The 14000-nt window shown below is 45.1% G+C and overlaps 1 pseudogene; it reads left to right on the top strand.

Annotated features, from left to right (window-relative positions):
* The window catches only part of LOC106593594 (CCR4-NOT transcription complex subunit 2-like), an 88034-nt pseudogene that overhangs the window by 37307 nt on the left and 36727 nt on the right, over window positions 1-14000 (top strand).

Below are 14000 nucleotides of genomic sequence, written 5' to 3'. Positions count from 1 at the left end.
TCAGAGACTCATACTCCTCTATTTGCTGCCTCCACCTTTCCCAGAAGGTCTGGAAACCTCGCAAAAGTGGCATCTTGTAAGAGCTTTACATTGAATTTCCAATAGGATTACCGCCGGGGCCCTGGTGAAATAGACAGCCGAGCCATGGTTATGTGATGATCGGAAAACCCCACCGGGAGAATGGTAGCGCCCAACAGCCTATTGCTCCGATTCCTAGACATATAAAACCGATCAAGTCGGGCTGCACTCACCCTAGCCCCAAAAACCTTCACCCATGTGTACTGTCTTGTGTTCGGATGTTTAGTTCTCCAAACATCCACTAAGTCGAACTGATTAATAATGTCCCTAACACTCCCACTGACACTGAATGAGGCTCTTCCCCATTTCTGTCTTTTTGTAAAATCCATTGTGCAGTTCCAGTCCCCTCCGACCACCAGTGTCTCCTCAGGCGCTACCTGTGAGAGTTCCTGTCTAAGACTCCCCAAATAGAACCCCTCTTTCTCTCCCTGTGTTAGGCGCATACACATTTATAAAGACAAAACCCATGTTGTTAATTTCTGCTTTAACAACAAGGAGCCTACCCCACACACCTCCTTTGAGGAGCACATTTTTACAGACAGACCGGTGCAAAAAGGACTGCCACTCCTGCACTAAGATTTGTCCCATGGCTCAACACACTTGCCCCTTTCCACCAGAGCCCCCAATCGATCTTCATTCAACACATCACTATGTGTCTCCTGCAGAAACAACACCTGTACTTTTTTTGTTTTACATATTCACCCAACACATCATCTTTCCCGCAGCGCCATTTATATTGAGCGAGCCTACCCGTAGAGTCTCCATAAGAAGTGGGAGAAAAGCCAGCAGAGAAAAAGACCAATAGCAAAGCTCAAAAGTCCCAGTGTCAGAAAGAAAGTATACATCTAAACAGTGTCCGAAGGTAAACCCTTACGCACTGTTGTGACCCACTTCCTCAACCTAAACCGTTTCTGGGTGAGAGGACACCATGCCCCATTTTTACAGCATGTTGTACTGATCGTACAAACTTTCTTGAATCAGGGAAAAAAGCCTCAAGATTAACTTTTTTCCCTTGGTCTCATTCAGGAACCTTGTCAGTTCTCTCAATGTACTTAGACCCCTCTGCTTGACTGGCTGTCAGCTCCGGGCCTATTGAAGAGGAGTCTGAAAAAAATATCTCCTCATCCTCTTCCTCAGACTCACTTTCCTCCTCATCTCTATCTCCCACCCTGACCACCGGCTCTTCCTCTCTGGTCATGGCATCTCCCACAGCAACAGGCAAAATTTCCATTGTGCCTTTAACCACACCCTTTTCCTTTTCCGCTTGGCACCTCCTCCTCCCCCCTAGTCTCTTACACTTCCCCACTATACTCTCCTCATCCACTAGCATAACCTGACTAGACCTAGCATCCTCCACACCACCCTCCATAGCATGACTAGGCTCAGCATCATTTACACCATCCTCCATATCATAGCTAAGCCCAGCCTCAGCTACCCCACCATCTCTAGCCTGACTAGGCTTAGCCTCCACTACCCCACCATCTCTAGCCTGACCAGACCCAGCCTCCGCTACACCACCATCTCTAGCCTGACTAGACCCAGCCTCCACTACACCACCATCTCTAGTCTGACTAGACCCAGCCTCCTCTACCCCACCATCTCTTGCCTTACTAGACCCAGCCTCATCTACACCACCATCCCTGGCATGACTAGGCCCAGCCTCTGCTGTCCGCATCTCATTACCCCTGCACTTTGACCTCGATTTCCCCCACCGGCGCTTGTACCCTCACTTTGTCTACGGCCTTTATGTGGGCACCAAAGCTCTTATGCCCCAAATCCCCACACTCAAAACACCGTAGACTGTCTGTGCTGGCAAACCCTGCATAGAGCCCCTCCCCATGCCTCACTTTAAAATGCACATTTAGCTGTTGCTCATTGTTGTTCAGGAACATAAACACTTGCCTCCGAACGAAACAACGTGCTTAACAGCAGCTGCCTGAAAAACCTGCCGACAGTACACGAAACCCGCTAGCAAACTTGCCAAAACGACTCAGCTCTTTCCTGATTTGATCGTCCGTAATAAACGGAGGTAAATTTGCAACAACTACTCTTGTCGAAGGGGTAGAAAGAGGTAAAACTGGCACCAACACATCCCTTACAAATATTCCGCTAGCAATTAGCCTACCAACCAAATTTTCTCTTTTCATGAACACCACCACCGCTTTGTTCATTCTAGAAGCAGAATGTATAAATTCAGCTCCCTACCTGTTCGCGGACCGCGAGCAGAACCTCCTCCACCTTAACTCCATTCTCAGGAACACACCTGAATCCATGCCGTATCGACAGCGTCTCCTCCGCGCTAGGCTGAGAAGCCATCGCGCATACCACACCTTTGCAAACCCCAGAAACCTTACTCTGTCTTCTTCCACCCTAACTCTGAAAAAAAAACGGTGGATACCGCTAAAACAAATATTGCATTAACCCTCCACCATAGAAAAAAAAAAAAAATGTAAGAAAAAGATCAAGAAAGTTAGTTAGGACAGAGTCCTCCGCACTTCAAACTCCAAAAAAAACTCCCAGATATATATATAGAGAGAGAGAGAGAGAGAGAGAGAGAGAGAGAGATATAGAGAGAGAGAGAGAGAGAGAGAGAGAGAGAGAGAGATAGAGAGAGAGAGAGAGAGAGAGAGAGAGAGAGAGAGAGAGAGAGAGAGAGAGAGAGAGAGAGAGAGAGAGAGAGAGAGAGAGAGAGAGAGAGAGAGAGAGAGAGAGAGAGAGAGAGATAGAGAGAGAGAGAGAGAGAGAGATAGAGAGATAGAGAGAGAGAGAGAGAGAGAGAGAGAGAGAGAGAGAGAGAGAGAGAGAGAGAGAGAGAGAGAGAGAGAGAGAGAGAGAGAGAGAGAGAGAGAGAGAGAGAGAGAGAGATATAGAGAGAGAGAGAGAGAGAGAGAGAGAGAGAGAGAGAGAGAGAGAGAGATATATAGAGAGAGAGAGAGAGAGATAGAGAGAGAGAGAGATAGAGAGAGAGAGAGAGAGAGAGAGATAGAGAGAGAGAGAGAGAGAGAGAGAGAGAGAGATATAGATAGAGAGAGACGAGATCCTTTCTTCCGGTGAGGGGACGCCGTCTTACACCTGACGGTGGAACTCGAGTCGCACTGCATCTGTCTCATGCACTAATTCATGTTGCTCTTATGACCAGAGAAAGTGAAATATTACTTGATATTAAAATAGACAAGACGAGCTGCTAATAATAAGAAAAGGGAAGGGCTGTCGATACACACGACTACTCATTCATTTCAGCTGCAGGGCGAGTGGAAGTAGGGACAAGAGCTTTTATGTTTTGTAATAGTGTTGAATAAAAACTGTGACCGTGCTGAATAAACATGGACATGAACTCCCCTCATAAAAACAGCAGCTCTTTGCTGTATTCTTTGACAGTCTCTCTCTGGTCATGGTTTTAAGTTATGAAATGTCACGTAGGCTAGTATGAAACTCTGCTGTGGCCTGGGGCCGTGGAAGCTGTAGGCATGGTGATTTGAGCTGTCTGATTAGCCAGTGCACTGGGTCCACTTGATTTAGCCACAGATCTCCCAGTCCGCCGGGTAGGAGGAGTTTGTGTTTTTAAACAAATTAAATGGTTGAAAATGGGAACACTTTGCCTATCTGGTGCTCAGGGCTTCTGAATCAAGTGCACCCACCGCCAACAGGGCTTCTGAATCAAGTGCACCCACCGCCAACAGGGCTTCTGAATCAAGTGCACCCACCGCCAACAGGGGCTTCTGAATCAAGTGCACCCACCGCCAACAGGGCTTCTGAATCAAGTGCACCCACCGCCAACAGGGCTTCTGAATCAAGTGCACCCACCGCCAACAGGGCTTCTGAATCAAGTGCACCCACCGCCAACAGGGCAACACAAATAATAATAAAAATGTAGCTCAAGCCTTTATCGTTGGCTTTTCTCCATAAATGTTTGATCGACTAGGAATGCCTTGTGGATGGCGATCGAGCAGTTGGTGACCTGTGTCCTAAACCCTTTCCTCCTTTCCTCCCTCTACAGGTGACTAACAGCATGTTTAGTGCTACCAGAAAGAGGTTTGTAGAGGGGTGGAGAGCGACTACCCTGATGACACTATGTATTATGGCCAGTCGTCCATGTTCCCACATCCATCAGACAAAGACGTAAGTGATGCTACCGGCATGTTACAACCTTTGACCTCATTTCCCCCTATTGTGAGGTGGCTGATTGGTCAGTTGTCACTCAGTCAGTAAAACCCATAGAGGTTGAATCAATACTACTTGGTTCTCTATGGTTCTGGATTGATGTGGGGGTGAACGGCTTCTCCAGCTGTTCAGGTTTTGGCTTCATTGCAGTCATCTAAGCTCATGTTTCTGTTGCTATGGCATTATTTTCAAAGCTGATCTTTTGTTGTTTCCGCTTTGCCTCAGTAACTGTGCGTGGTGAGGTTAAATATGTGTGTGCTTGTGTGGTTAATAGGGAAGCGGACGACTCATTCACTCTTAGTTCCAGTTAATACAGATGAATCACATGGTGATATTAGTCCATCTAGATATGGAACATCCTAACTATGGTCTCTACAAGATGAACACTAATCTGAATCCTGGGCCTGCTATGTGACTGACCACGTGAGAGGGCTTAAATCTAACCTGGTCTATCTAGACAGGAGGACATCTAACCTGGTCTATCTAGACAGGAGGACATCTAACCTGGTCTATCTAGACAGGAGGACATCTAACCTGGTCTATCTAGACAGGAGGACATCTAACCTGGTCTATCTAGACAGGAGGACATCTAACCTGGTCTATCTAGACAGGATATCCATAGAGAAGAGCAGAACAAGGCATTCATAACCCAGGTCTCAATAGAGCCTTCACTCTTCTTGTGTCCCAAATGGCACCCTATTCCCTATACAGTGCACTACTTTTGACTAGGGAATAGGGTTCCATTTGGGATGTAGCCCTGATTGTATTTCCCCCCCCATTCCCAGACAACTGAAGGAAAACTCAGAACTGTTCAGGCACCAGATCAAGGTGGCCTGCCCGGGTCTTTGGCACCAGAAAGCAGATGGAGGCGGTGTAGTCTCAACTCCGCCGGGAGCCAATGGCTCTGATATGGCCTCAGATTAACAAATGGAAGGAGTCCCAGGCAGAGGCAGTGTAGTATCAACTCCGCCAGGAGCCAATGGCTCTGATATGGCCTCTGATTAACCTCTCTAGGGTCGGCGGGACGAAATCGTCCCACCTACGTAACAGCCAGTGGAATCCTGTGGCGCGTTATTCAAATACTTTAGAAATGCTATTACTTCAATTTCTCAAACATATGACTATTTTACACCATTTTAAAGACAAGACTCTCGTTAATCTAACCACACTGTCCGATTTCAAAAAGGCTTTACAACGAAAGCAAAACATTAGATTATGTCAGCAGAGTACCCAGCCAGAAATATTCAGACACCCATTTTTCAAGCTAGCATATAATGTCACAAAAACCCAGAAGACAGCTAAATGCAGCACTAACCTTTGATCTTCATCAGATGACACACCTAGGACATTATGTTATACAATACATGCATGTTTTGTTCAATCAAGTTCATATTTATATCAAAAACCAGCTTTTTACATTAGCATGTGACGTTCAGAACTAGCATACCCCCCGCAAACTTCCGGTGAATTTACTAACAATTTACTAAATTACTCACGATAAACCTTCACAAAAAGCATAACAATTATTTTAAGAATTATAGATACAGAACTCCTCTATGCACTCGATATGTCCGATTTTAAAATAGCTTTTCGGTAAAAGCACATTTTGCAATATTCTCAGTAGATAGCCCGGCATCACAGGGCTAGCTATTTAGACACCCAGCAAGTTTAGCACTCACCAAAGTCAGATTTACTATAAGAAAAATGTTATTACCTTTGGTGTTCTTCGTCAGAATGCACTCCCAGGACTTCTACTTCAATAACAAATGTTGGTTTGGTCCCAAATAATCCATAGTTATATCCAAACAGCGGCGTTTTGTTCGTGCGTTCAAGACACTATCCGAAAGGGTGACAAGCATGGCGCATTTCGTGACAAAAAAATTCTAAATATTCCATTACCGTACTTCGAAGCACGTCAACCGCTGTTTAACCTGTTAGGGCTAGGGGGCAGTATTGACACGGCTGGATAAAAAACATACCCGATTTAATCTGGTTACCACTCCTACCCAGTAACTAGAATATGCATATACTTATTACATATGGATAGAAAACACCCTAAAGTTTCTAAAACTGTTTGAATGGTGTCTGTGAGTATAACAGAAATCAAATGGCAGGTCAAAACCTGAGAGATTCCTTTACAGGAAGTGGCCTGTCTGACCATTTCTTGAACTTCTTTTCCATCTCTATCTTTTACTAAGGATCTCTGCTCTAACGTGACACTTCCCACGTCTTCCATAGGCGCTCAGAGCCCGGGAAAAAACAGAATGTCGCCATCCCAGCCCCAGGCTGAAACACATTATCGCCTTTCTCAAGTGGCCGATCAAGGGACTCTGGGCTTATGCGCGTGACCCGACCGCCCCCGCCTTTGTGATTTTTTTCCTCTGTTTGCCGAAAAGGAGATTCCCTGTCGGAATATTATCGCTTTTCTACGAGAAAAATGTCGTAAAAATTGATTTTAAACAGCGGTTGACATGCTTCGAAGTACGGTAATGGAATATTTAGAATTTTTTGGTCACGAATTGCGCCATGCGCACAACCCTTCTTTACCATTTCGGATAGTGTCTGGAACGCATACGAACAAAACGCCGCTATTCGGATATAACGATGGATTATTTTGGACCAAACCAACATTTGTTATTGAAGTAGCAGTCCTGGGAGTGCATTCTGACGAAGACAACAAAAGGTAATCAAACTTTTATAATAGTAAATATGATTATGGTGAGTGCTAAACTTGCCGGGTGTCTAAATGGCTAGCCGTGATGCCTGGGCTATGTACTTAGAATATTGCAAAATGTGCTTTCACCAAAAAGCTATTTTAAAATCGGACATATCGAGTGCATAGAGGAGGTCTGTATCTATAATTCTTAAAATAATTGTTATGCTTTTTGTGAACGTTTATCGTGAGTAATTTAGTAAAATGTTAGCGAATTCCCCGGAAGTTTGCCGGGGGTATGCTAGTTCTGAACGTCACATGCTAATGTAAAAAGCTGGTTTTTGATATAAATATGAACTTGATTGAACAAAACATGCATGTATTGTATAACATAATGTCCTAGGGTTGTCATCTGATGAAGATCATCAAAGGTGAGTGCTGCATTTAGCTGTCTTCTGGGTTTTGGTGACATTATATGCTAGCTTGAAAAATGGGTGTCTGATTATTTCTGGCTTGGTACTCTGCTGACATAATCTAATGTTTTGCTTTCGTTGTAAAGCCTTTTGAAATCGGACAGTGTGGTTAGATTAACGAGAGTCTTGTCTTTAAATAGCTGTAAAATAGTCATATGTTTGAGAAATTGAAGTAATAGGATTTTTAAGGTTTTGAAAATCGCGCCACAGGCTTAAAGTGGCTGTTACGTAGGTGGGACGAATTCGTCCCGCCTAGCCCAGAGAGGTTAAAATAAATTTTTATGCCATTTTTCTCATAAAAAAGCGATAATATTCCGACCGGGAATCTGCGTTTAGGTAAAAAGACGAAAGAAAATAAAGCACGGGGTCGACTCGTGCACGCGCGTAAGCCCATTGTCCTCTGATCGGCCACTTGCCAAAACCGCAAATGTGTTTCAGCCTGGGGCTGCCTCGATATCATTCAGCTTTTTCCCGGGCTCTGAGAGCCTATGGGAGCCGTAGGAAGTGTCACGTTACAGCAAAGATCCTCAGTCTTCAATAAACAGAGACAAGAAGAACAAGATCTTGTCAGAGAGGGCACTTCCTGTAAGGAATCTTCTCAGGTTTTGGCCTGCCATTTGAGTTCTGTTATACTCACAGACACCATTCAAACAGTTTTAGAAACTTTAGGGTGTTTTCTATCCAAAGCCAATAATTATATGCATATTCTAGTTACTGGGCAGGAGTAGTAACCATATTAAATCGGGTACGTTTTTTATCCGGCCGTGTCAATACTGCCCCTACCCCCAACAGGTTAACAAATGGAAGGAGTCCCAGGCAGAGGCAGTGTAGTATCAACTCCGCCGGGAGCCAACGGCTCTGATATGGCCTCTGATTAACAAATGGAAGGAGTCCCAGGCAGAGGCAGTATCCCAAATGACACCCTATCCCCTGAGTTCCATATTCTCCTTCCATAGGAGCCCTGGTCAAAAGTACGGTGTTTATATAGTAAATAGATTGCCTTTTCAGAAGCTGCCGAGGACGAACCTTGTTGGTTAGTTGACACTTGTGTGTGGGAAGGAACAATGGACCTACAGTGTTCTCTGGGACCAGAGACGGGGCAGACAGCCAGGGACACAAAACCCCTCAGTTAACAAGCATCTCAGTGTGTTGTGATCATCTCAGAGGTTCCCTTCACAATGATAGCTTCCCCTCCAGCCTGTGACGGACGGACGGATGGACGGACGAAGGCTCAGGAAATATGCTGAGGAGAGAACTTGGTCTCTTTATCGAGTCTTACCCCCAGTTCCTCCGGTCCTCTCTCCCGGCCAAGTTATGGAGAGCCTCACATCTTCTCCTCCAGTGCTGTTTGATAAGTAGCGAGGAGAGAGGAATCAAGGAAATATTTTTGAGAAAGATCCTTGAGTCTGAGCACCCGTCATCATGTTCCCAGTCCATCAACAACAGACGTTGTACCCACTGCTCCAAGGCTACGTTCCTCCCTGAGAAGAACAGACTGAACCCAGCTCTGTGGGAGGCAGACTGACTGACTGAACCCAGCTCTGTGGGAGGCAGACTGACTGACTGAAGCCAGCTCTGTGGGAGGCAGACTGACTGACTGAAGCCAGCTCTGTGGGAGGCAGACTGACTGACTGAAGCCAGCTCTGTGGGAGGCAGGCTGACTGACTGAAGCCAGCTCTGTGGGAGGCAGGCTGACTGACTGAAGCCAGCTCTGTGGGAGGCAGGCTGACTGACTGAAGCCAGCTCTGTGGGAGGCAGGCTGACTGACTGAAGCCAGCTCTGTGGGAGGCAGGCTGACTGACTGAAGCCAGCTCTGTGGGAGGCAGGCTGACTGCCTTTCTACTCTAACCTCAGAGCAAGGCCCCTACGCAGGACCACGCTGCGCAGGACCGCGCAATCGTGACAGCGGCCAAGCATGAACACAACTACTGATGGCGTGGTCATTTTGGTTTGTGTTGAGTCCCCATGCTTTACCATAGACACCATAATAATGGAGGCTAACAGCCATATAAGGGCTTCTTATATCAGCCAATAACATATCAAAGGGTTTATCCCCCACACAGTCTGCTCTGAGGGAATTCTGCTGGTTTAAGGCTCACAGCCCTGTTCAAAACGGGTACCTCACCTCTCTCCTCTGGCTCATCTGTCTGAGAAGAGGTATTAAACCCCTAGAGAGAGAACATCTGGTCTGAAACCAGACCTGTCTGATATCTGCTCTACTGAACCTGGAGAGAGAACATCTGGTCTGAAACCAGACCTGTCTGATATCTGCTCTACTGAACCTGGAGAGAGAACATCATCTGGTCTGAAACCAGACCTGTCTGATATCTGCTCTACTGAACCTGGAGAGAGAACATCATCTGTTCTGAAACCAGACCTGTCTGATATCTGCTCTACTGAACCTGGAGAGAGAACATCATCTGGTCTGAAACCAGACCTGTCTGATATCTGCTCTACTGAACCTGGAGAGAGAACATCATCATCTGGTCTGAAACCAGACCTGTCTGATATCTGCTCTACTGAACCTGGAGAGAGAACATCATCTGGTCTGAAACCAGACCTGTCTGATATCTGCTCTACTGAACCTGGAGAGAGAACATCATCTGGTCTGAAACCAGACCTGTCTGATATCTGCTCTACTGAACCTGGAGAGAGAACATCATCTGGTCTGAAAGCAGACCTGTCTGATATCTGCTCTACTGAACCTGGAGAGAGAACATCATCTGGTCTGAAACCAGACCTGTCTGATATCTGCTCTACTGAACCTGGAGAGAGAACATCATCATCTGGTCTGAAACCAGACCTGTCTGATATCTGCTCTACTGAACCTGGAGAGAGAACATCATCTGGTCTGAAACCAGACCTGTCTGATATCTGCTCTACTGAACCTGGAGAGAGAACATCATCTGGTCTGAAACCAGACCTGTCTGATATCTGCTCTACTGAACCTGGAGAGAGAACATCATCTGGTCTGAAACCAGACCTGTCTGATATCTGCTCTACTGAACCTGGAGAGAGAACACATCATCTGGTCTGAAACCAGACCTGTCTGATATCTGCTCTACTGAACCTGGAGAGAGAACATCATCTGGTCTGAAACCAGACCTGTCTGATATCTGCTCTACTGAACCTGGAGAGAGAACATCATCTGGTCTGAAACCAGACCTGTCTGATATCTGCTCTACTGAACCTGGAGAGAGAACATCATCATCTGGTCTGAAACCAGACCTGTCTGATATCTGCTCTACTGAACCTGGAGAGAGAACATCATCTGGTCTGAAAGCAGACCTGTCTGATATCTGCTCTACTGAACCTGGAGAGAGAACATCATCATCTGGTCTGAAACCAGACCTGTCTGATATCTGCTCTACTGAACCTGGAGAGAGAACATCATCTGGTCTGAAAGCAGACCTGTCTGATAACAGCTCAGCTGAATGGTGCTTCTCTATTGAATAGTTTAGACTCCCAGGACTTTAAAGAACTTCTAAACAGCTCCAGGTAAGCAGACATCTGATGGACATCTAGACTCTCTGTACAAGGAGCTTCTTAGCAGAGCAGTAGTGGAACTTGGAAGGGACTCTGACATGTAAAGGGTTATTTTATGGCCAACTAAACTGGACTGTGCTAGTGGTGTGATGATAAATGTGTTATAGTCTCAACACTGTGATCACCTCTCATTAGATGAGTACTGAGGACAAAGAGAATAAATCATCATCATGTAATATACCATTTAGCAGACACCTTTATCTCAGTCATGCCTGCGGACATGTTAACTTACGGGTGGTCCAGGGAATCCAATCCTCAAAGATGTGCAGCTCAGCTTGGACTAGGTTCTGTACCTTCATACCAGTACAGTGAGTAGGATACTTTGGTAGTAAGGATAACAAGATGGTCTGAGTCCAGCCCAGAAATGTCCCTCAGGTCAGAGGTAACGGGCAGTGCTGATGGAATGTGACGCCAGCCTGCCCTGGGTTCTATAGGTGGGACGGGATTCCGGAAAATTCCAGAGTTCTTGGGTTCAAGGAGCAGGTAGTAGGGCTACGTTTAGTCCAGTCTGGAAGAATTCAGACTTTTAGTAGTCTGCTGTGCCATACAGCTTCCAGTCAGAGGATAGATTTGTCTCCCCGATTTTAAAATTGATGTATTATCTCAATAATATCCTCATCACACATTTGGTTTAGAATTTTTTACACGCTTGTGTTCTGTGCTAAAAATATTCTCTCACTCTGGGGTATAATTCACCTATTTGCATATTTCAGGTGCTGTGTGCTTAAGGAAATGACATCAGTTATTGGTGTTGCTTTTTCAGACAGTCATGTTTCTCATTGTTTTCCTTGTCCCCTGTTAGACTGCACCAGAGAACTAAACACTGATCACATGATGAACTGACAGGCTTGTCCCCTGTTAGACTGCACCAGAGAACTAAACACTGATCACATGATGAACTGACAGGCTTGTCCCCTGTTAGACTGCACCAGAGAACTAAACACAGATCACATGATGAACTGACAGGCTTGTCCCCTGTTAGACTGCACCAGAGAACTAAACACTGATCACATGATGAACTGACAGGCTTGTCCCCATTTAGACTGCACCAGAGAACTAAACACTGATCACATGATGAACTGACAGGCTTGTCACCTGTTAGACAGCCAACCAGAACCAAACAGCTTTACCTGATGACAGCCAACCATAACCATATACAGCTTTAACTGATGACAGCCAACCAGAACCATATACAGCATTACCTGATGACAGCCAACCATAACCATATACAGCTTTACCTGATGACAGCCAACCAAGAACCATAAACAGCTGATTACCTGATGACAGGCCAACCATAACCTTAGACAGCTTTACCAGAGGACAGCCAACCATAACCATATACAGCTTTACCTGATGACAGCCAACCATAACCATATACAGCTTTACCTGATGACAGCCAACCATAACCATATACAGCTTTACCTGATGACAGCCAACCATAACCATATACAGCTTTACCTGATGACAGCCAACCATAACCATATACAGCTTTACCTGATGACTGCCAACCATATACAGCTTTACCTGATCACTGATGACAGCCAACCATAACCTTATACAGCTTTACGTGATGACTGCCAACCATATACAGCTTTACCTTATGACTGATGACAGCCAACCATAACCATATACAGCTTTACCTGATGACTGATGACAGCCAACCATAACCATATAGAGCTTTATCTGACGACGACAGCCAACCATAACCATACGGCATAACCATTGCAGCTTTACCCTTTACCTGATGACAGCCAACCATAACCATTTACAGCTTTACCTGATGGCAGCCAACCATAACCATATACAGCTTTACCTGATGACAGCCAACCATAACCATATACAGCTTTATCTGATGGCAGCCAATCATAACCATACGGCATAACCATTGCAGCTTTACCCTTTACCTGATGACAGCCAACCATAACCATTTACAGCTTTACCTGGTGACAGCCAACCATAACCATATACAGCTTTACCTGATAACAGCCAACCATAACCATATACAGCTTTACCTGATGACAGCCAACCATAACCATATACAGCTTTACCTGATGACAGCCAACCATAACCATATACAGCTTTACCTGATGACAGCCAACCATAACCATATACAGCTTTACCTGGTGACAGCCAACCATACGGTATACAGCTTTACCTGATGACAGCCAACCATAACCTTATACAGCTTTATCTGATGGCAGCCAATCATAACCATATACAGCTTTACCTGATGACTGACGACAGCCAACCATAACCATATACAGCTTTACCTGATGACAGCCAACCATAACCATATACAGCTTTACCTGATGGCAGCCAACCATAACCATATACAGCTTTACCTGATGACTGATGACAGCCAACCATAACCATATACAGCTTTACCTGATGACTGATGACAGCCAACCATAACCATATACAGCTTTACCTGATGACTGATGACAGCCAACCATAACCATATACAGCTTTACCTGATGACTGATGACAGCCAACCATAACCATATACAGCTTTATCTGACGACAGCCAACCATAACCATATACAGCTTTACCTGATGACTGACGACAGCCAACCATAACCATATACAGCTTTATCTGATAACAGCCAACCATAACCATATACAGCTTTACCTGATGACAGCCAACCATAACCATATACAGCTTTACCTGATAACAGCCAACCATAACCATATACAGCTTTACCTGATGACAGCCAACCATAACCATATACAGCTTTACCTGATAACAGCCAACCATAACCATATACAGCTTTACCTGATAACAGCCAACCATAACCATATACAGCTTTACCTGATAACAGCCAACCAAACCATATACAGCTTTACCTGATAGCAGCCAACCATAACCATATACAGCTTTACCTGATAACAGCCAACCATAACCATATACAGCTTTATCTGATAACAGCCAACCATAACCATATACAGCTTTATCTGATAACAGCCAACCATAACCATATACAGCTTTACCTGATAACAGCCAACCATATACAGCTTTACCTGATGACAGCCAACCATACGGTATACACTGACTTAAAATTTATATAAGGAAATCAGTCAATTGAAAATAA

This window comes from Salmo salar, chromosome ssa07 (assembly GCF_905237065.1).
Source record: "Salmo salar chromosome ssa07, Ssal_v3.1, whole genome shotgun sequence".
Lineage (NCBI taxonomy): Eukaryota > Metazoa > Chordata > Actinopteri > Salmoniformes > Salmonidae > Salmo > Salmo salar.
The sequence above is the reverse complement of the archived record's forward strand: the minus strand, read 5'-3'. Positions and strand labels throughout refer to the sequence as shown.